The sequence below is a fragment of the Arachis stenosperma genome, chromosome 9 (assembly GCF_014773155.1).
Source record: "Arachis stenosperma cultivar V10309 chromosome 9, arast.V10309.gnm1.PFL2, whole genome shotgun sequence".
Taxonomy (NCBI): Eukaryota; Viridiplantae; Streptophyta; class Magnoliopsida; order Fabales; family Fabaceae; genus Arachis; species Arachis stenosperma.
This window is the reverse complement of record NC_080385.1, coordinates 141,880,844-141,904,992: the sequence shown is the minus strand read 5'-3', so window position 1 is coordinate 141,904,992 and position 24,149 is coordinate 141,880,844. Positions and strand designations below refer to the sequence as shown.

At 39.1% G+C, this 24,149-nt stretch overlaps 2 non-coding genes across 2 annotated transcripts; both read right to left on the bottom strand.

Annotated features, from left to right (window-relative positions):
- Positions 1 to 12,299: 12,299 nt before the first annotated feature.
- Positions 12,300 to 12,407, bottom strand: LOC130952101 (small nucleolar RNA R71). Its single transcript, XR_009074282.1, has one exon. It is a non-coding gene; the product is annotated as a small nucleolar RNA R71 (small nucleolar RNA).
- Positions 12,408 to 21,847: 9,440 nt separating this feature from the next.
- Positions 21,848 to 21,951, bottom strand: LOC130953213 (small nucleolar RNA R71). Its single transcript, XR_009075386.1, has one exon. It is a non-coding gene; the product is annotated as a small nucleolar RNA R71 (small nucleolar RNA).
- Between the last annotated feature and the right edge of the window lie 2,198 nt (positions 21,952 to 24,149).

Below are 24,149 nucleotides of genomic sequence, written 5' to 3'. Positions count from 1 at the left end.
GATCCCTGAGATACCTCAGGGGATGCACTTTTCTCCACAAGACTATTGGGAGCAACTAAACACCTCCCTAGGAGAATTGAGTTCCAACATGGGACAACTAAGGGTGGAGCACCAAGAACACTCCATTCTCCTCCATGAAATTAGAGAAGATCAAAGAATCATGAGAGAGGAGCAACAAAGACAAGGAAGAGACATTGAGGAGCTCAAGCACTCCATAAGATCTTCAAGAGGAAGAACAAGCCGCCATCACTGAGGTGGACCCGTTCTTTAATCTCCTTGTTCTTTATTTTCTTGTTTTTCGAAATTTAGTGCTTATGTTTATCTATGTTTGTGTCTTATGATCATTAGTGTCTTAGTGTCTATGCCTTAAAGTTATGAATGTCCTATGAAATCCATCACCTTTCTTAAATGAAAACTGTTTTTATTACAAAAGAACAAGAAGTACAGGATTTCAAATTCATCTTTAAAACTAGCTTAATTAGTTTGATGTGGTGACAATACTTTTTGTTTTCTGAATGTATGCTTGAACAGTGCATATGTCTTTTGAATTTGTTGTTCATGAATGTTAAAATTGTTGGCTCTTGAAAGAATGATGAAAAAGGAGACATGTTACTGAGGATCTGAAAAATCATAAAAATGATTCTTGAAGCAAGAAAAAGCAGTGAATACAAAAAAAAAGAGAGAGAAAAAGAAAGAGAAAAACGAAAAAGAAAAAAAAAAGGGGAGAAAGAAAAAGAAAAGAAAAAGAAAGAAATAAAGTTGTGATCCAAGGCAAAAAGAGTGTGCTTAAGAACCCTGGACACCTCTAATTGGGGACTCTAGCAAAGCTGAGTCACAATCTGAAAAGGTTCACCCAATTATGTGTCTGTGGCATGTATGTATCCGGTGGTAATACTGGAAGACAGAGTGCTTTGGGCCACGGCCAAGACTCATAAAGTAGCTGTGTTCAAGAATCATCATACTTAACTAGGAGAATCAATAACACTATCTGGATTCTGAGTTCCTAAAGAAGCCAATCATTCTGAATTTCAAAGGATAAAGTGAGATGCCAAAACTGTTTGGAGGCAAAAAGCTACTAGTCCCGCTCATCTAATTTGGAGCTAAGTTTCATTGATAATTTGGAGTCTATAGTATATTCTCTTCTTTTTATCTTATTTGATTTTTAGTTGCTTGGGGACAAGCAACAATTTAAGTTTGGTGTTGTGATGAGCGGATAATTTATACGCTTTTTGGCATTGTTTTTAGTATGTTTTTGGTAGTTTTAGTTGAGTTCTTAGTATATTTTTATTAGTTTTTAATTAAAATTCACTTTTCTGGACTTTACTATGAGTTTGTGTGTTTTTCTGTGATTTCAGGTATTTTCTGGCTGAAATTGAGGGACCTGAGCAAAAATCTGATCCAGAGACTGAAAAGGACTGCATATGCTGTTGGATTCTGACCTCCCTGCACTCGAAGTGGATTTTCTGGAGCTACAGAAGCCCAATTGGCGCGCTCTCAACGGCGTTGGAAAGTAGACATCCTGGGATTTCCAGAAATATATGATAGTCCATACTTTGCTCAAGATTTGATGGTCCAAACCGGTGTTCAAAGTCACCTACAGAATTTCCAGCGTTAAACGCCGGAACTGGCACCTAAATGGGAGTTAAACGCCCAAACTGGCATAAAAGCTGGCGTTTAACTCCAAGAAGAGTCTCTACACGAAAATGCTTCATTGCTCAGCCCAAGCACACACCAAGTGGGCCCAGAAGTGGATTTTTATGTCATTTACTCATCTCTGTACACCCTAGGCTACTAGTTTTCTATATATAGGACCTTTTACTATTGTATTTTCATCTTTCGATCATGTTTTGATGATTGAACCCTCTTTGGGAGGCTGGCCATTCGGCCATGCCTAGACTTTTGTTCTTATGTATTTTCAACGGTGGAATTTCTACACACCATAGATTAAGGTGTGGAGCTCTGCTGTACCTCGAGTATTAATGCAATTACTATTGTTCTTCTATTCAATTCCGCTTGTTCTTTGTCCAAGATATTCATTTGCACCCAAGAACATGATGAAGGTGATGATTATGTGACGCTCATCATCATTCTCACTTATAAACAAAGTGACTGACAACCACTCTTGTTCTACAAGCAAACGAGGCTCTAATGTTTATCTCTTGGATTCTTTAATCGGAAACTTCGTGGTATAGGCAAGAACTGATGGCGGCATTCAAGAGAATCCGGAAGGTCTAACCTTGTCTGTGGTATTCTGAGTAGGATTCAATGATTGAATGACTGTGACGTGCTTCAAACTCCTAGCAGGCGGGGCGTTAGTGACAGACACAAAAGAATCAATGGATTTTATTCCGGCCTGACCGAGAACCGACAGCTGAATTCCGCTATGCTGTGACAGAGCATATGCAATCGTTTTCACTGAGAGGATGGGAGGTAGCCATTGACAACGGTGAAACCCTACACGAGCTTGCCATGGAAAGGAGTAAGAAGGATTGGATGAAGACAGTAGGAAAGCAGAGAGACGGAAGGGAAGGCATCTTCATTCGCTTATCTGAAGCTCTCACCAATGATATACATAAGTATCTCTATCTTTATCTTTATGCTTTATTCGTTTATCACCATATCCATTTGAGTTTGCCTGACTGAGATTTACAAGGTGACCATAGCTTGCTTCATACCAACAATCTCCGTGGGATCGACCCTTACTCACGTAAGGTATTACTTGGACGACCCAGTGCACTTGCTGGTTAGTTGTGCGGGATTGCAAAAGTGTTATTGCAATTTCGTGCACCAGCTTCACAGGTCGAGTTCGGAGCTTGTTATCTTTATTTTGTAATTCTGACCCATATATATGTTTTTAACCTTCCTTTCGATCTTGCTTATCCATCTATGCTTATCTTTCGTGAGTGATGTGGTATTTGTTTTGTTTTTTATTAACTTCTCTTTCATGGCTCCTAGTTACAATTTTCTTTAATTATATTATATACATATTTTTTCTATTTTAGAGGTCATAGCGCCTCACCACCTTTGATTTACGCCCTAGGCATAAAGCTCTATGTGATAGGGTGTTACACAAATAGTACAATTCAAAAGTACAAAGCACGGGTTGTGACGAAGGGATTTCATCTAAAAGAGGGTATTAACTTCAATTAGGTGTTCATCCCAGTGGTGAGACCTCTCACTGTTAGAGTCATGCTGAGTTTGGCATTAGCAAAAGGATGGAAGATTCGATAGTTCAACTTCAACAACGCCTTCTTAAATGGCAACCTCGAACAAATTGTCTTCATGACTCAACCAGAAGGCTTCATCTCCACCCACACTCCTCACCATGTTTGCAAGCTCCAAAGATCATTATATGAGCTGAATAGGGCCCTTAGGGCCTGGTTCAGCAAGCTGAAACTCACTCTCTCAAGTTTGGCTTCGACAACACCATATCAGACACATCACTCTTCACCAAATTCACACCTACATCAGCGACTTATGTTCTCGTATATGTAAATGATATTCTAGTCACGAAAAATTCTCAAGCAAAAATCACAGCCTTAGTCAACTAGTTACATGCAATATTTTCACTAAAAGACATGGGGGAAATGAACTATTTTTTGAGAATTGAGGCAATAAGGAACAGCGTCCAAGTAATGACCCTATGCCAAACAAAATATATCAAAGAACTCTTAGTTAAAGCAGGGATGAAAGAAGCCAATGCAATGCCTAATCCAATGGCATCCAGCCTGAAACTTTTAGTGCAAGGAGGAGAATTATTTCAAAATTCAGCACAATATAGATCAGTTGTTGGAGTACTCCAGTATGCAACAATCATAAGGCTAAAGATCTCTTATGCCATAAACAAAGTATCACAATTCATGCACCAACTGTTAGACAACCACTGGAAAGCGGTAAAGCGAATCTTCAGGTACTTAGCAGGGATACTTCAGCATGGATTAAAGTTCCAAAAGTCTAACGAGAGTAGAATCTATGCATTTACTGACTCGAATTGGGGAAGCAATATAGGAGACAGAAAGTCAACAAGTGGATTTTATGTCTTTTATGGACCAAATCTTGTCTCTTGGTCCAGTCGAAAGCAACATGTAGTATCAAGAAGCTCCACTGAAGTTGAATATGGAGGGATAGCTGCTGGACTTACTGAAGTCATTTGGTTGCAAAACTTGTTGAGTGAAATGAGGATATCTTGCACCACCAAACCAAACCTATATTGTGACAGTCAAAGTGTTGTACTATATAAGACTTCGGATCTCTGGAAATTAAATAGTAAGATATTTATAATATATTATATTTGTTGATAATTTTATTTAAAGAAAATTATTTACCTAAAAGTAATTAAATTAAATTTTATAATACTTTGAGTTCAAAATCCATTAGGATTAAAATTTTCTAAATAATTGAATAGTTGAAAGTTTTGATTTATTTTATGAACTAAATGAAAAATTATTTATTTAACACTAATTTTAAATTAGAGTACTTAATTAAAAATAAATAATATTCTTAAAGTTAATTATTTTAGATTAAATTTGGTTTTTAATTAATATTCTACCTAAACCCTAATTCCCAAATCAATACCCTAAATCCCTAAAACACAACCTTAACCTTAATTTCCCTAAACCTAGCCGCCTTACCCCTTTATTTTTCCTTTAACACGCACCACTCTCACCCTTCGAACCAGAAAATGGAAAAAAATGGAGGAGCTACGCCGTAGGGGAGAAGAGGAGACGAAGGAGAGGGAGACCGAGCCGTTGCACGTCGCACCTATCGCCAGCTTGTGTCGCTGTTGTGTCGCACCCAAAGGAGAGAGAACGCCATCGAGCATGGGCTAAGGAGGAAGAGAAGCGTCGCACCTGCCACAAGCTCGCCGTTGGCATGGAGGACCGTCGCCACCGAACACGAAAAATAGAGAAACCAGACGCAAGGAGTAGAATGTGATGGAGTCAAGGAGGGCTCGTGCCGTCGTTGTCCGTGCTCGCTGCTACCGCGAGAAACTGCCGCCATCACCAAACTGTGTTGAGGGAGAGGAAAACGCAATGGTGGTGGACTGTTTCAGTTACCCCTGCTGCCATCGCTGTTTTGCCACTGCCGGATCTCTCTGCTGCCGTCAGTCTTGCCACCGGAAGTTACCATCAGAGCTGCCACTGCTTCATTCTTTGTTCCTTTTTATGCGGTAGGTCTTTTGCTTTGAAACCCCCCTTTCTCGCTATTCTGTTATAGATTATTGAGTTTTATGTGACATTTATGTCTTAGGGTTGAGCTATGGTTCTTGCTTGCTATGCTTAAAGGCTGTGATTGTTGCGAGGATGGTCGGATTTGACGCCGCTGCTGTGAAATTATAGTTTTAAAGGTTTTGTCATATAGTTAAGTCATGAACGAGTTAGGGGAATTTTATTAAATTTATTTTACTTTCAATAGTTGTTATAAGTCGATAGTAGTATGAAAAACATATTTTTATGATTATGTGAGTCTTATGAATTGAATTGAACTGTTTAGATGGATGTGATTATTTATCTGATGGATTTATTAAATTATTGAAGAATTTGATTATTCGAAAATGATTCTGATAATTGGACATGATTTGAGATATGAAAATGGTTTGATTTTGAATTGATTTAATTTTATAAATGATTTAATATTGGAGCTGGTTTGATTTTGAAAAAGATTTATTATTGGAATTAGTTCAGTTTTATGAAAATGATTTGATAATAGAATTGGCTGGATTTCAAAAAATGATTGAGAATTGGAAATGGTTTGGTTAGAACCTTTGCAGGGTGGTAAAAGTCTGAGTTTTGGAGGAGATGCTGTTGAAATTTCTATAAAAATTGAAAGTTTCGCTTGAAGTGGTCATTTTGAAAAATTTATATTTTTAAGGATTTTATAATTTGATTTTTGAGTTATTAAGAAAAGAATTACATCTTGAGTTTGATTTACTTAGAAAAGAATAAGTTATATTTTGAATCTGAAATATTGAAGAATGTAATGGGGGGTATGATGTAAATGAGTGTGAAAATGAGGAATGTTGATAATTGAATTTGAATGAAGGATGATGAGGATTGATTTTAAAGTATAATTTTTTAATAACTAAATGGTATTGAGAATGAATTTGAAAATGAAATTGAATTTGATTGAGATACTTGAAAGGATTGTGGTTTGTCCCACTTGCTCCATGTCAGTGATTGTGATGCCTGGGTAGTAGCAACAGTAGTGGATTATTCTGCTTACTCCAGGATGAGTCTTAAAACACCCACTTAGATAGTAGCAGCAGTAGTGGTTTATTCCACTTGCTCACAGGTAGTAGCAAGGGGGTTGTGGCTCACATCCACTTGCTCTACAATAGGTGTTTCTGTCCAAGGTTAGCTACCAGGACATGTCGGGTTGGCTCTATGACCAACAGATGATATTATCAGCCATAGGGCAGACATGCATCATATGCATTTTCATGTTTTGTTTAAGTTTGAATTTGTTTGGTTTGCCTAATTGCTTATCTGTTATTAACTATTATCTGAGCTATTTGCTGTATCTGCTTCTTAATTGTGTTTTTCTTGTTTGTATTGTAAATGTTTGAACAACCAAGAGATCCCTTATGCTGGTGGTGGTGAAACTGAGAGTTGTTTTTGAATGTGATTTGATGTCTGATTTGATTGAATTGCTTAAGTCAAAGGCCGTAGTTGGTCATTCGCACTGTTAGGCAACTTTTAAGATTCTTCTATAAAAAAAAGTGAGTTTGGATTTCTTTTAAAGAGGTCTTGAATTTTTGGGTGGTTAAACTGTCGGTTTTCAAAAGATTCATAAGACAACAATAATCACTAAGCTTAAAAATAGTTTTCTTATTAAATATCTTTTTATGACAATTCTGAAAACTCCATGGTGAGACCGTGTGGTTAGATTCTCACCCCCTATAGCTTTATCTTTTCAGGAATCGGATGAAGGAGCTTACGAAGAGTTTTAATAAGGTTTGTTTTATGATGTTGATGTTTAAGTTAGATATTATTTTTCCCTCGCCTTTGTTATTGTAATATTGTAAGAGGGATAGGAGTTTGTATGTTTTGTATGTATATTATATTTATAAGTTACTTATGTAATAAGTTTTGGTATATATATGAATATGCTTGTCTATTTTCAAGATAAAGTATTTTTCCTGTTTTTCAAAGAAAACAGCGATATGGTTTTCGAGTCAAAGGCTCCTATTTTATTATTAAGTATATGAAGTCATTGTAATACTTCTTGCTATCAGAGTAGCGCAGCCAGAAGCGTGGCATTCTGATAGTGAGGGTGTTACATATTACTTTCATCCAATCTAATCCTACACAATAAGAGCAAGCACATCAAACTCAATCTCCACTTTGTTAGAGACTATGTGACCGAGAAAAGACTACATTTGATCTATATTCCATCCCAAGAGCGGATAGCAAATTGCCTAACAAAACTCTGTCTAGCCCTGCCTTCCAAAAGTTTAAATTGAGATTGAGAATTACTGACAGAAGATGTAATAGCAGTAGAACAATTGAAAGCCCACACAACAGAGTTGATGTTAAGAGTTCAGAGAGCACAATAGACAAGAAGGAGCAAAGCACAGATCTAAAAAACTCAAGTAGCAGGATTGATGTTAAGATTATTGAGATGTCACATGGCAAGACACGTGAAACATATTAGAGTTTGTTAGAGTAATCAAGTTTATTTTCTGTTGCTTGATTGCGATTGAAACCATTGTTCAATTTTTGGCAAAGTTGTTTTAAAGTTGGCATGCACTATTCTAAATGAAGTTTTGAAAGGCTTTCTTATTTAGTAGAAACCTCTCCGTTTGTACGCACTACTTATTTCCTTTACTAACTTATAAGCAAATTTTTTTACCTTGGATTTTCTTTTCTAAATAGAGTTTAACTTCTTCTTTCATCCTTGCTATAATTTTTATACACGCTTGTTTGACTATGAACTTTGAGAACTTTTGAACAAGAATTTGATTTTCTTCCAAGTTTTATGAATTACTTTTGGTTAAGTTGTGCACCTAACCATCTTTCTAAAATGTTTGAGGAAATATTTTAGCTCTTAGCCAAACCCGTGTGCATTTTGTTTTTAAAATTCTACATAATCTACTTCAACATGAAACTGTATTAAAGTAAAGCCATGTTTATGCTTTTGTAACTCTCCTGAAGAATGTTTATTGCTTAACTTTTCTTCTAGACTGCGAAGTGATGTTTCCGCAAGTTTTCGATTCTTTTATGAACAATGTATTTGGAAGTATTTTAATTGTGCTCGTGAGTTCTGTGAGCTTTGTCTTGGGTTTGAGATATTCTTTTCTGTAAACCTTATACTTCTTCAACTCGACTTGGATTTGTTCAAACTAATGCACTGATTTTCTTCTTATTGATCCTATTGAATTTCTTTGATCCAAGGGTTATCTTTGAAGTTGTCAATTGATTCATTTCTAGCTAACTTCATTGCTTGAGCATCTTTGTTTGCCTGGAATTGGACACATTCTCTCAAATATTTGAGTACTATCCTTGACATTTGTCTCTCCTTTCTAAAATCTTGTATCCTTCTGAGTAGACTCGAGAATTATTTTGATGTCACGTGCGACCTGTAGACATAGTATTGCGATGCGTTAGTTTTTTAAGACGTGATATGTGTATATGGGAGGTGAACCGGTAGGTGTATAACGTTATGAGTTGTGGGTGTTTTATTCCTTGTGAACGGGTTTACGGGTGTTAGGCTTATGATCGGCTATGGGGATTGTAAAGTGTTTGATGGAGTTAGGAGGCTGAAGTTCTGAAGTGGGTAGGAAATTGATGAGCGGATAATTTATACGCTTTTTGGCATTGTTTTTAGTATGTTTTTAGTATGATTTAGTTAGTTTTTAGTATATTTTTATTAGTTTTTAGTTAAAATTTACTTTTCTAGACTTTACTATGAGTTTGTGTGTTTTTCTGTGATTTCAGGTATTTTCTGGCTGAAATTGAGGAACCTGAGCAAAAATTTGATTCAGAGACTGAAAAGGACTGCAGATGCTGTTGGATTCTGACCTCCCTGCACTCGAAGTGGATTTTCTGGAGCTACAGAAGCCCAATTGGCGCGCTCTCAATGGCGTTGGAAAGTAGACATCCTGGGCTTTCCAGCAATATATGATAGTCCATACTTTGCCCAAGATTTGATGGCCCAAACTGGCGTTCAAAATCACCTTCAGAATTCCCAGCGTTAAACGCCGGAACTGGCACAAGGATGGGAGTTAAACGCCCAAACTGGCACAAAAGCTGGCGTTTAACTCCAAGAAGAGTCTCTACACGAAAAATGCTTCATTGCTCAGCCCAAGCACACACCAAGTGGGCCCAGAAGTGGATTTTTATGTCTTTTACTCATCTTTGTAATTCTTAAGCTACTAGTTCCCTATAAGTAGGACCTTTTACTATTGTATTTTCATCTTTGGACATCTAGTTCTTAGATCAGATCTTGGTTCTTCTGGTTCCCTCTTTGGGACCGAAGCCAATGATCACTCTTGTTCTTATGTATTTTCAACGGTGGAGTTTCTACACACCATAGATTAAGGTGTGGAGCTCTGCTGTACCTCGAGTATTAATGCAATTACTATTGTTCTTCTATTCAATTCAGCTTGTTCTTGTTCCAAGATATCACTTGTTCTTCAACTTGATGAATGTGATGATCCGTGACACTCATCATCATTCTCACCTATGAACGTGTGACTGACAACCACCTCCGTTCTACCTTAGATTGGGTGAATATCTCTTGGATTCCTGATACACGATGCATGGTTGATCGCCTGACAACCGAGCGCTCGCCTGACAAACGAGCCAGCCATTCCGTGAGATCAGAGTCTTCGTGGTATAGGCAAGAACTGATGGCGGCATTCAAGAGAATCCGGAAGGTCTAACCTTGTCTGTGGTATTCTGAGTAGGATTCAATGATTGAATGACTGTGACATGCTTCAAACTCCTGAGGGCGGGGCGTTAGTGACAGACGCAAAAGAATCACTGGGTTCTATTCCGGCCCGATCGAGAACCGACAACTGGATAGCCGTGCCGTGACAGGGTGCGTTGAATATTTCCACTGAGAGGATGGGAGGTAGCCACTGACAACGGTGAAACCCTTGTATAAGCTTGCCATGGAAAGGAGTAAGAAGGATTGGATGAAGACAGTAGGAAAGCAGAGAGACGGAAGGGACCAAGCATCTTCATACGCTTATCTGAAATTCCCACCATTGAATTACATAAGTATCTCTATCTTTATCTTTATGTTTTATTCATCATCTATACCCATTTGAGTCTTCCTGACTAAGATTTACAAGGTGACCATAGCTTGCTTCATACCAACAATCTCCGTGGGATCGACCCTTACTCGCGTAAGGTTTATTACTTGGACGACCCAGTGCACTTGCTGGTTAGTTGTGCGAAGTTGTAGTGATCACAATTTCGTCCACCAAGTTTTTGGCGCTGTTGCCGGGGATTGTTTCGTGTATGGACAACTGACGGTTCATCTTGTTGCTTAGATTAGGTATTTTTCTTCAGAGTTCTTAAGAATGAATTCTAGTGTTTCAAGGTGATGTTCTTATCATCACCAAAGCTGATTGATTCTCATCAATTTAGCTCTTGAATGCAATGTCCTACTGAAGCTTGGCTATCCATGTCTAATTTCTTTAGACTAAAGCTTTAGACTAACATTGCATGATTCCTGGAATTCTCATTAAGAATTTTGATACCTTTATTTTCTTTTTCCACTTAATTTTCGAAAAAAACAAAAAAAATTTAGAAAATCATAAAAACTAAAAAGATTTTATGTTTCTTGTTTGAGTCTAGTGTCTAATTTTAAGTTTGGTGTCTTGCATGCATTGTTTATATAATCTTGGTTCTATTTTCAAGTCAATAGTACAGGGAACTGAAGATTCAGAACATGCAGCAGAGGAATTACACAGAAAAAGCTGGGCATTCAAAACGCCCAGTGAAGAAGGACAGACTGGCGTTTAAACGCCAGCCAGGGTGCCTGGTTGGGCGTTTAACGCCCAAAAAGGTAGTGCATTGGGCGTTAAACGCCAGAATGTGCACCATTCTGGGCGTTTAACGCCAGGATGGCACAAGAGGGAAGATTCTGTTTTTAATTCAGATTTTTTTCAAGTTTTCAAAGTTTTTCAAAATCAAATCTTTTTCAAATCAAATCTTTTCAATCAAATGTTTTCAAAATCAATTTCTTTCCTTTTTCAAAGATACTTGCTAACAATTAATGATTTGATTGAACATTTCAAGTATGTTGCCTTTTCTGTTGAAAAAGGTTTAATGTTTGAATCATATCTTTTCTTGTTAGCCAAGTCATTAATTTTTAAAATCAAATCTTTTTAAAATTGTTTTCAAATCATATCTTTTCAATCATATCTCTTTAAAACCATAACTTTTCAATCATATCTTTTTAATCACATCTTTTTCAAAATAGTTTTCAATCATATCTTTTTAAATTCTAATTTCAAAATCTTTTTCAAAAATTACTTGATTTCTTTCCCACTCTTGGTTTTCGAAAATCAATTAAAGTTTTTCAAAATGTTTTTAAAATCTCTTTAATTTAGTTTTCGAAAAGTCTCTTCCCCTCTTCTCACATCCTTCAATTTATGGAGTATCACTCCTCCTCAATGCACAATTCGAACTCTGTCTCACTAAGTTCGAATTCTTCTACCTCTTTCTTCTATTTTTCTTTTCCTCTAACACCTCAAGGAATCTCTATACTGTGACATAGAGGATTCCATATTTTCTTGTTCTCTTCTCTTTCATATGAGCAGGAACAAAGACAAAGGCATTCTTGTTGAAGCTGACCCTGAACCTGAAAGGACCTTGAAGCGAAAGCTAAGAGAAGCTAAGGCACAATTCTCTGTAGAGGACCTAACCGAATTCTTCAAAGAAGAAGAACACATGGCAGCCGAAAACAACAACAATGCAAGGAAGGTGCTGGGTGACTTTACTGCACCTACTCCCGACTTCTATGGGAGAAGCATCTCTATCCCTGCCATTGGAGCAAACAACTTTGAGCTTAAGCCTCAATTAGTTTCTCTAATGCAACAGAATTGCAAGTTCCATGGACTTCCATTGGAAGATCCTCATCAGTTCTTAGCTGAATTCTTGCAAATCTGTGACACTGTCAAGACTAATGGGGTTGACCCTGAGGTCTACAGACTTATGCTATTCCCTTTTGCTGTAAGAGACAGAGCTAGGACATGGTTGGACTCACAACCTAAAGAAAGCCTGAACTCTTGGGAAAAGCTAGTCAATGCCTTCTTGGCAAAGTTCTTTCCACCTCAAAAATTGAGTAAGCTTAGAGTGGAAGTCCAAACCTTCAAACAGAAAGAAGGAGAATCCCTCTATGAAGCTTGGGAAAGATACAAACAATTAATCAGAAAATGTCCTTCTGACATGCTTTCTGAATGGAGCATCATAGGTATTTTCTATGATGGTCTCTCTGAACTATCCAAGATGTCTTTGGATAGCTCTGCTGGAGGATCTCTTCATCTGAAGAAGACGCCTGCAGAAGCTCAAGAACTAATTGAAATGGTTACAAATAACCAATTCATGTACACTTCTGAAAGGAATCCTGTGAACAATGGGACAAATCAGAAGAAAGGAGTTCTTGAGATTGATACTCTGAATGCCATGTTGGCTCAGAATAAAATATTGACTCAGCAAGTCAATTTGATTTCTCAAAGTCTGTCTGGAATGCAAAATGCACCAAGCAGTACTAAGGATGCTTCATCTGAAGAAAAAGCCTATGATCCTGAGAACCCTTCAATGGAAGAGGTGAATTACCTAGGAGAACCCTATGGAAACACCTATAATTCTTCATAGAGGAATCACCCAAATTTCTCATGGAAGGATCAACAGAGACCTCAACAAGGTTTCAACAACAATAATGGTGGAAGAAACAGGCTTAGCAATGGCAAGTGGTACACGAAATTGTGATCACTACAACTTCGCACAACTAACCAGCAAGTGCACTGGGTCGTCCAAGTAATAAACCTTACGCGAGTAAGGGTCGATCCCACGGAGATTGTTGGTATGAAGCAAGCTATGGTCACCTTGTAAATCTTAGTCAGGCAGACTCAAATGGGTATAGATGATGAATAAAACATAAAGATAAAGATAGAGATACTTATGTAATTCAATGGTGGGAATTTCAGATAAGCGTATGAAGATGCTTGGTCCCTTCCATCTCTCTGCTTTCCTACTGTCTTCATCCAATCCTTCCTACTCCTTTCCATGGCAAGCTTATGCAAGGGTTTCACCGTTGTCAGTGGCTACCTCCCATCCTCTCAGTGGAAATGTTCAACGCACCCTGTCATGGCACGGCTATCCAGCCGTCGGTTCTCGATCGGGTCGGAATAGAATCCAGTGATTCTTTTGCGTCTGTCACTAACGCCCCGCCCTCAGGAGTTTGAAGCACGTCACAGTCATTCAATCATTGAATCCTACTCAGAATACCACAGACAAGGTTAGACCTTCCGGATTCTCTTGAATACCGCCATCAGTTCTTGCCTATACCACGAAGACTCTGATCTCACGGAATGGCTGGCTCGTTTGTCAGGCGAGCGCTCGGTTGTCAGGCGATCAACCATGCATCGTGTATCAGGAATCCAAGAGATATTCACCCAATCTAAGGTAGAACGGAGGTGGTTGTCAGTCACACGTTCATAGGTGAGAATGATGATGAGTGTCACGGATCATCACATTCATCAAGTTGAAGAACAAGTGATATCTTGGAACAAGAACAAGCTGAATTGAATAGAAGAACAATAGTAATTGCATTAATACTCGAGGTACAGCAGAGCTCCACACCTTAATCTATGGTGTGTAGAAACTCCACCGTTGAAAATACATAAGAACAAGAGTGATCATTGGCTTCGGTCCCAAAGAGGGAACCAGAAGAACCAAGATGAAAATACAATAGTAAAAAGGTCCTATATATAGAGAACTAGTAGCCTAGGGTGTACAGAGATGAGTAAATGACATAAAAATCTACTTCCGGGCCCACTTGGTGTGTGCTTGGGCTGAGCATTGAAGCATTTTCGTGTAGAGACTCTTCTTGGAGTTAAACGCCAGCTTTTGTGCCAGTTTGGGCGTTTAACTCCCACTTTGGTGCCAGTTCCGGCGTTTAACGCTGGGAATTCTGAAGGTGACTTTGAACGCCGGTTTGGGCCATCAAATCTTGGGCAAAGTATGGACTATTATATATTGCTGGAAAGCCCAGGATGTCTACTTTCCAACTCCATTGAGAGCGCGCCAATTGGGCTTCTGTAGCTCCAGAAAATCCACTTCGAGTGCAGGGAGGTCAGAATCTAACAGCATCTGCAGTCCTTTTCAGTCTCTGAATCAGATTTTTGCTCAGGTCCCTCAATTTCAGCCAGAAAATACCTGAAATCACAGAAAAACACACAAACTCATAGTAAAGTCCAGAAAAGTGAATTTTAACTAAAAACTAATAAAAATATACTAAAAACTAACTAGATCATACTAAAAACATACTAAAAATAATGCCAAAAAGCGTACAAATTATCCGCTCATCAGCAAGCCTTTTCCATCATCTCAGCAACAGACAGAGAATTCTAAGCAGAACCAATCTGACTTAGCAACCATGATCTCTGATCTAATCAAAACCACTCAAAGTTTCATGACTGAAACAAGGTCCTCCATTAGGAATTTGGAGGCACAAGTGGGACAGCTGAGCAAGAAAGTTACTGAACGCCCTCCTAGTACTCTTCCAAGCAATACAGAAGAAAATCCAAAAGGAGAGTGCAAGGCCATCAACATGGCCGAATTTGGAGAGGAAGGAGAGGAAGTGAACTCCACTGAGGAAGACCTCAATGGGCGTGCACTAGCCTCCACTGAGTTCCCCAATGAGGAACCATGGGAATCTGAGGCTCAAAATGAGACCATAGAGATTCCATTGGATTTACTTCTGCCATTCATGAGCTCTGATGAGTATTCTTCCTCTGAAGAGGATGAGTATGTCACTGAAGAGCAAATTGCTAAATACCTTGGAGCAATCATGAAGCTAAATGACAAGTTATTTGGTAATGAGACTTGGGAGAATGAACCTCCTTTGCTCACCAAAGAACTGGATGACTTGTGTAGGCAAAAATTACCTCAAAAGAAACAAGATCCTGGGAAGTTTTCAATACCTTGTACCATAGGCACCATGACCTTCAAGAAGGCTCTGTGTGACTTAGGGTCAAGTGTAAACCTCATGCCTCTCTCTGTAATGGAGAAGCTAGGGATCTTTGAGGTACAAGCTGCAAGAATCTCACTAGAGATGGCAGACAATTCAAGAAAACAAGCTTATGGACTTGTAGAGGATGTTCTGGTGAAAATTGAAGACCATTACATCCCTGCTGATTTCATAGTCCTAGAGACTGGGAAGTGCATGGATGAATCCATCATCCTTGGCAGACCCTTCCTAGCCAGAGCAAAGGCTGTGATTGATGTTGATAGAGGTGAACTGATCATTCAAGTGAATGAGGAATCCTTTGTGTTTAAGGCTCAAGGATATCCCTCTGTCACCATGGAGAGGAAGCATGAAGAGCTTCTCTCAAGGCAGAGTCAAACAGAGCCCCCACAGTCAAACTCTAAGTTTGGTGTTGGGAGGCCACAACCAAACTCTAAGTTTGGTGTTGAACCCCCACATTCAAACTCTAAGTTTGGTGTTGGGAGGTTCCAACATTGCTCTGAGTATCTGTGAGGCTCCATGAGAGCCCACTGTCAAGCTACTGACATTAAAGAAGCGCTTGTTGGGAGGCAACCCAATGTTATATTTTATCCATTTTCCTTTGTTATTTTATGTTTTCTGTAGGTTGATGATCATGAGAAGTCACAAAATCAATTGAAAAAGCAAAAATAGAACGAAAAATAGGAAGAAAAACAGCACACCCTGGAGGAAGAACCTACTGGTGTTTAAACGCCAGTAAGGCTAGCAGATGGGCGTTTAACGCCCAGTTTGGCACCATTCTAGGCGTTTAACGCCAGAAAGGGGCACCAGACTGGCGTTAAACGCCAGGAAAGGGCAAGAACCTGGCGTTAAACGCCAGAAATGGGCACCAGCCCGGCGTTTAACGCCAGAATTGGCTCAAAACGTATTTTTGCATGCCATTTGGTGCAGGGATGACTTTTCCTTGACACCTCAGGATCTGTGGACCCCACAGGATCCCCACCAACCCCACCACCCTCTCTCTTCTTCACCCATTCACCAATCACCTCAACCACTCTTCCTCATAAAACCCCACCTACCTCACCATTCAAATTCAAACCACTTTCCCTCCCAAACCCACCCATAATGGCCGAACCCTACCCCACCTCTCACCCCGATATAAACCAATCTTCACTCCTTCATTTTCACACACCCTAAACACTACTTCTTCCCCCTTTGGCCGCAACATAAGCCCACTCCATCTCCTCCATTTTCTTCTTCTTCTACTCTCTTCTTTCTTCTTTTGCTCGAGGACGAGCAAACCTTTTAAGTTTGGTGTGGTAAAAGCATTGCTTTTTGTTTTTCCATAACCATTTATGGCATCCAAGGCCAGAGAAACCTCTAGAAAGAGGAAAGGGAAGGCAAAAGCTTTCACCTCCGAGTCATGGGAGATGGAGAGATTCATCTCAAGGGTGCATCAAGACCACTTCTATGAAGTTGTGGCCATGAAGAAAGGTCAACTTTGATCAAAGGTTGGACCAAGTCCTCATAAATATTTGTGAAGAGGGCGCTCAATGGAAGAGAAACTCAAGAGGGAAGCCGGTTCAACTGAGAAGGCATGACCTCAAGCTCATCACTAAGAAAAGGATGGAGCAAACAAGAGACCCCACTCATCATGAAATCCTTGAGATACCTCAAGGGATGCACTTTCCTCCACAAAACTACTGGGAGCAAATCAACACCTCCCTAGGAGAATTGAGTTCCAACATGGGACAACTAAGGGTGGAGCACCAAGAACATTCCATCCTCCTCCATGAAATTAGAGAAGATCAAAGAATCATGAGAGAGGAGCAACAAAGACAAGGAAGAGACATTGAGGAGCTCAAGCACTCCATAGGATCTTCAAGAGGAAGAACAAGCCGCCATCATTAAGGTGGACCCGTTCTTTAATTTCCTTGTTCTTTATTTTTCTGTTTTTCGAATTTTCATGCTTATGTTTATCCATGTTTGTGTCTTATGATCATTAGTGTCTTAGTGTCTATGCCTTAAAGTTATGAATGTCCTATGAATCCATCACCTCTCTTAAATAAAAAAAATGTTCTTAATTGAAAAAGAAAAGAATTGCATGAATTTTGAATTTTATAACAGTTTAATTATTTTGATGTGGTGGCAATACTTTTTGTTTTCTGAATGTATGCTTGAACAGTGCATATGTCTTTTGAATTTGTGGTTCATGAATGTTGGCTCTTGAAAGAATGATGAAAAAGGAGACATGTTACTGAGGATCTAAAAAATCATTAAAATGATTCTTGAAGCAAGAAAAAGTAGTGAATACAAAAAAAAGGGAGAAAAGAAAACGAAAAAAAAAGAGAAAGAAAAAAAAAGAAAGAAATAAAGTTGTGATCCAAGGCAAAAAAAAGTGTGCTTAAGAACCCTGGACACCTCTAATTGGGGACTTTAGCAAAGCTGAGTCACAATCTGAAAAGGTTCACCCAATTATGTGTCTGTGGCATGTATGTATCCGGTGGTAATACTGGAAGACAGAGTGCTTTGGGCCACGGCCAAGACTCAATAAGTAGCTGTGTTCAAGAATCATCATACTTAACTAGGAGAATCAATGACACTATCTGGATTCTGAGTTCCTAAAGAAGCCAATCATTCTGAATTTCAAAGGATAGAGTGAGATGCCAAAACTATTCAGAGGCAAAAAGCTAAAAGCCCCGCTCATCTAATTAATACTGATCTTCATAGATGTTTTTGGAATTCATTGCATATTCTCTTCTTTTTATCTTATTTGATTTTCAGTTGCTTGGGGACAAGTGATGAGCGGATAATTTATACACTTTTTGGCATTGTTTTTAGTATGTTTTTAGTATGATCTAGTTAGTTTTTAGTATATTTTTATTAGTTTTTAGTTAAAATTCACTTTTCTGGACTTTACTATGAGTTTGTGTGTTTTTCTGTGATTCCAGGTATTTTCTGGCTGAAATTGAGGGACCTGAGCAAAAATCTGATCCAGAGACTGAAAAGGACTGCAGATGCTGTTGGATTCTGACCTCCCTGCACTCGAAGTGGATTTTCTGGAGCTACGGAAGCTCAATTAGCGCGCTCTTAACAGCTTTGGAAAGTAGACATCCTGGGCTTTCCCGCAATATATGATAGTCCATACTTTGCCCAAGATTTGATGGCCCAAACCGGCGTTCAAAGTCACCTCAAGAAATTCCAGCGTTAAACGCCGGAACTGGCACCTAAATGGGAGTTAAACGCCCAAACTGGCATAAAAGCTGGCGTTTAACTCCAAGGAGAGTCTCTACACGAAAATGCTTCATTTGCTCAGCCCAAGCACACACCAAGTGGGCCCAGAAGTGGATTTTTATGTCATTTACTCATCTCTGTACACCCTAGGCTACTAGTTTTCTATAAGTAGGACCTTTTACTATTGTATTTGAGATATATCTGGGTAGCTATCTTTGAGTTTTATGCTATCTTAGATCATTTGGGAGGCTGGCCATTCGGCCATGCCTAGACCTTGTTCTTATGTATTTTCAACGGTGGAGTTTCTACACACCATAGATTAAGGTGTGGAGCTCTGCTGTACCTCGAGTATTAATGCAATTACTATTGTTCTTCTATTCAATTCCACTTGTTCTTTGTCCAAGATATCACTTGTTCTTCAACTTGATGAATGTGATGATCAGTGACACTCATCACCTTTCTCACCTATGAACAAGGTGACTGACAACCATTCTTGTTCTACAAGCATACGAGGCTTAGTGAATATCTCTTGGATTCTTTAACCGGAATCTTCGTGGTATAGGCAAGAACTGATGGCGGCATTCAAGAGAATCCGGAAGGTCTAACCTTGTCTGTGGTATTCTGAGTAGGATTCAATGATTGAATGACTGTGACGTGCTTCAAACTCCTAGCAGGCGGGGCGTTAGTGACAGACGCAAAAGGATCAATGGATTTTATTCCGGCCTGACCGAGAACCGACAGCTGAATTCCGCTATGCTGTGACAGAGCATATGCAATCGCTTTCACTGAGAGGATGGGAGGTAGCCATTGACAATGGTGAAACCCTACACGAGCTTGCCATGGAAAGGAGTAAGAAGGATTGGATGAAGACTGTAGGAAAGCAGAGAGACGGAAGGGAAAGCATCTTCATACGCTTATCTGAAGCTCTCACCAATGATATACATAAGTACCTCTATCTTTATCTTTATGCTTCGTTCATCATCTATACCCAATTGAGTCTACCTGACTGAGATTTACAAGGTGACCATAGCTTGCTTCATAGCAACAATCTCCGTGGGATCGACCCTTACTCACGTAAGGTATTACTTGGATGACCCAGTGCACTTGCTGGTTAGTTGTGCGAAGTTGTGTTTATGCCATGGTATTGAGCACCAAGTCTTTGGAGCCATTACCGGGGATTATTTGAATATGGAAAAAGTAGTGATCACAATTTCGTGCACCAAGTTTTTGGCACCGTTGCCGGGGATTGTTTGTGTATGGACAACTGACGGTTCATCTTGTTGCTTAGATTAGATATTTATTTTATTTTATTTTTTCGAAATTCTTGAAGATGAATTCTAGAGTTTCATGATGATTTGTTGAAATCTGGCTGGCTGAGAAGCCATGTCTAATCTTATTGGACCGAGGTTTCAACTTATCATCACAGAAGCTTGTTGATTTTTTATCAATCTTGCTTTTGGAGCAGTGATCTGCTAAGGCTTGGCTGGCCTTTGGCCATGTCTAGTGTTTTGGACTGAAGCTTTCTTTGAAAGCTTGGCTGGCTGTGAAGCCATGTCTAATTCCTGGACTGGAGTCTTAGACTAGCATTGCACTGATTCCTGGAATTCTCATTAAGAATTTTGATATCTTTTTCCACTTAATTTTCGAAAAACACAAAAAAAAATCAAAAAAAAAAATCATAAAACCCAAAAATTTCTTGTTTGAGTCTAGTGTCTCATCTTAAGTTTGGTGTCAATTGCATGCATTCATTCATGTGTCTTAGTGATCTTCAAGATGTTCTTGATGATTTCCGTGCTCTAATCTTTGAATTCTCTTGACTTGAGTGTTTATGTGTCTCATTTGCATTCTTATTAGTGTCAGTAGTATACAAACTGCTAAGTTTGGTGTCTTGCATGCATTGTTATTTGATTCTTGTTGCATTTTGATTATTAAAAAAAATCCAAAAATATTTTTTATTTGTGTCTTTTCAAGTCAATAATACAAAGAATTGAAGATTCAGAACATACTGCAGAGGAATTACACAGAAAAAGCTGAGCATTCAAAAATGCCCAGTGAAGAAGACAGACTGGCGTTTAAACGCCAGCCAGGGTACCTGGTTGGGCGTTTAACGCCCAAAGAGGTAGCATTTTGGGCGTTAAACGCCAGAATGTATACCATTCTGGGCGTTTAACGCCAGGATGGTGCTAAGGGGAAGAATTTTGTTTTCAAAATCAATTTTTTTTCAAGTTTTCAAAGTTTTTCAAAATCAAATCTTTTTCAAATCACATCTTTTCAATCAAATGTTTTCAAAATTAATTTCTTTCCTTTTTCAAAGATACTTACTAACAATTAAAGATTTGATTGAACATCTCAAGTTTGTTACCTTTTCTGCTGAGAGAGGTTTTATGTTTGAATCATATCTTTTCTTGTTAGGCAAGTCATTAATTTTCAAAATCAAATCTTTTAAAAATTGTTTTCAAAACAAATCTTTTTAAAATTGTTTTCAAATCATATCTTTTCAATCACATATTTTTAAAATCAATCATATCTTCTTAACCTCATCTTTTTCAAAATAGTTTTCAATCAAATCTTTTTGATTTCTAATTTTAAAATCTTTTTCAAAAATCATTTTATTTCTTTCCCACTTTCATTTTCGAAAATTAAGTAATGTTTTTCAAAAATATTTTCAAAATCTTTCACTTAATTTTCGAAAATTACTTCCCTTCTCCTCACATCCTTCTATTTATGGACTAACACTATCCCTTAATGCAAAATTCGAACTCCATTCCCTCTAATAAGTTTGAATTTTCTACTTCTTTCTTCTATTTTTCTGTTCTTCTGACACCTCAAGGAATCTTTATACTGTGACATAGAGGATTCCACATTTTCTTGTTCCCTTCTCTTTCTTATGAGCAGGAGCAAAGACAAAAGCATTCTTGTTGAGCCTGATCCTGAACCTGAGAGGACCTTGAAGAGAAAGCTAAGAGAAGCCAAAGCACAACTCTCTTTAGAGGACCTGACCGAATTCTTCAAAGAAGAAGAACACATGGCAGCCGAAAACAACAACAATGCAAACAATGCAAGGAAGGTGCTGGGTGACTTTACTGCACCTACTCCCGATTTCTATGGGAGAAGCATCTCTATCCCTGCCATTGGAGCAAACAACTTTGAGCTTAAGCCTCAATTAGTTTCTCTAATGCAACAGAATTGCAAGTTCCATGGACTTCCAATGGAAGATCCTCATCAGTTTTTAGCTGAGTTCTTGCAAATCTGTGACACAGTCAAGACTAATGGGGTTGACCCTGAGGTCTACAGACTGATGTTATTTCCTTTTGCTGTAAGAGACAGAGCTAGAATATGGTTGGACTCTCAACCTAAAGATAGCCTGGACTCTTGGGAAAAGCTAGTCAATGCCTTCTTGGCAAAGTTCTTTCCACCTCAAAAATGGAGTAAGCTTAGAGTGGAAGTCCAAACCTTCAGACAGAAGGATGGAGAATCCCTCTATGAAGCTTGGGAAAGATACAAACAATTAATCAGAAAGTGTCCATCTGACATGCTTTCTGAATGGAGCATCATAGGTATTTTCTATGATGGTCTCTCTGAACTATCCAAGATGTCTTTGGATAGCTCTGCTGGAGGATCTCTTCATCTGAAGAAGACGCCTACAGAAGCTCAAGAGCTAATTGAAATGGTTGCAAATAACCAATTCATGTACACTTCTGAAAGGAATCCTGTGAACAATGGGACAAGTCAGAAGAAAGGAGTTCTTGAGATTGATGCTCTGAATGCCATACTGGCTCAGAACAAGATATTGACTCAACAAGTCAATTTGATTTCTCAAAGTCTGTCTGGAATGCAAAATGCACCAAGCAGTACTAAGGATGCTTCATCTGAGGAAGAAGCCTATGATCCTGAGAACCCTTCAATGGAAGAGGTGAATTACCTAGGGGAACCCTATGGAAACACCTATAATTCTTCATGGAGAAATCACCCAAATTTCTCATAGAAGAATCAAGAGAAACCTCAACAAGGTTTAAACAACAACAATGGTGGAAGAAACAGGTTTAGCAATGGCAAGCCTTTTCCATCATCTTCTCAGCAACAGACAGAGAACTCTAAGCAGAACCCCTCTGACTTAGCAACCATGGTCTCTGATCTAATCAAAACCACTCAAAGTTTCATTACTGAAACAAGGTCTTCCATTAGGAATTTGGAAGCACAAGTGGGACAGCTGAGCAAGAAAATTACTGAACTCCCTCCAAGTACTCTTCCAAGCAATACAGAAGAAAATCCAAAAGGAGAGTGCAAAGCCATAAACATGGCTGAATCTGGAGAGGAAAGAGAGGAAGTGAACGCCACTGAGGAAGACCTCAATAGGCGTGCACTGACCTCCACTGAGTTCCCAAATGAGGAACCATGGGAATCTGAGGCTCAAAATGAGACCATAGAGATTCCATTGGACTTACTTCTGCCTTTCATGAGCTCTGATGAGTATTCCTCCTCTGAAGAGGATGAGTATGTCACTGAAGAGCAAGTTGCTAAATACCTTGGAGCAATCATGAAGCTAAATGACAAGTTATTTGGAAATAAGACTTGGGAGAATGAACCTCCTTTGCTCACCAAAGAACTGGATGACTTGTCTAGGCAGAAATTACCTCAAAAGAGACAAGATCCTGGGAAGTTTTCCATACCTTGTACCATAGGCACCATGACCTTCAAAAAGGCTCTGTGTGACTTAGGGTCAAGTGTGAACCTCATGCCTCTCTCTGTAATGGAAAAGCTAGGGATCTTTGAGGTACAAGCTGCAAGAATCTCACTAGAGATGGCAGACAACTCAAGAAAACAAGCTCATGGACTTGTAGAGAATGTTTTGGTAAAAGTTGAAGACCATTACATCCCTACTGATTTCATAGTCCTAAAGACTGGGAAGTGCATGGATGAATCCATCATCCTTGGCAGACCCTTCCTAGCCACAGCAAAGGCTGTGATTGATGTTGATGGAGGTGAACTGATCATTCAAGTGAATGAAAAATCCTATGTGTTTAAGGCTCAAGGATATCCCTCTGTCATCATGGAGAAGAAGCATGAAGAGCTTCTCTCAAATCAGAGACAAACAGAGCCCCCACAGTCAAACTCTAAGTTTGGTGTTGGGAGGCCACAACCAAACTCTAAGTTTGGTGTTGAACCCCCACATTCAAACTCTAAGTTTGGTGTTGGGAGGTTCCAACATTGCTCTGAGTATCTGTGAGCTCCATGAGAGCCCTCTGTCAAGCTACTGACATTAAAGAAGCGCTTGTTGGGAGGCAACCCAATGATTATATTTATATATTTCTCTTTGTTATTTATGTCTTTTGTAGGTTGATGATTATAATAAGTCACAAAATCCATTGAAAAAGCAAAACAAATGAAAAAACAGGAAGAAAAACAGCACACCCTGGAGGAAAAATCACTGGCATTTAAACGCCATGAGGCTAGCAGTTGGGCGTTTAACGCCCGTCTGGCACCATTCTGGGCGTTTAACGCCAGAAAGGGGCACCAGACTGGCGTTAAACGCCAGAAAAGGGCAAGAACCTGGCGTTAAACGCCAGGAATGGCACCAGCCCGGCGTTTAACGCCAGAAAAGCCTCAAAACGTGATTTTGAGCAACATTTGGTGCGGGATGACTTTTCCTTGACACCACAGGATCTGTGGACCCCACAGGATCCCCACCTACCCACCACCACTCTCTCTCTTCTTCCTCCTTCACCAATCAC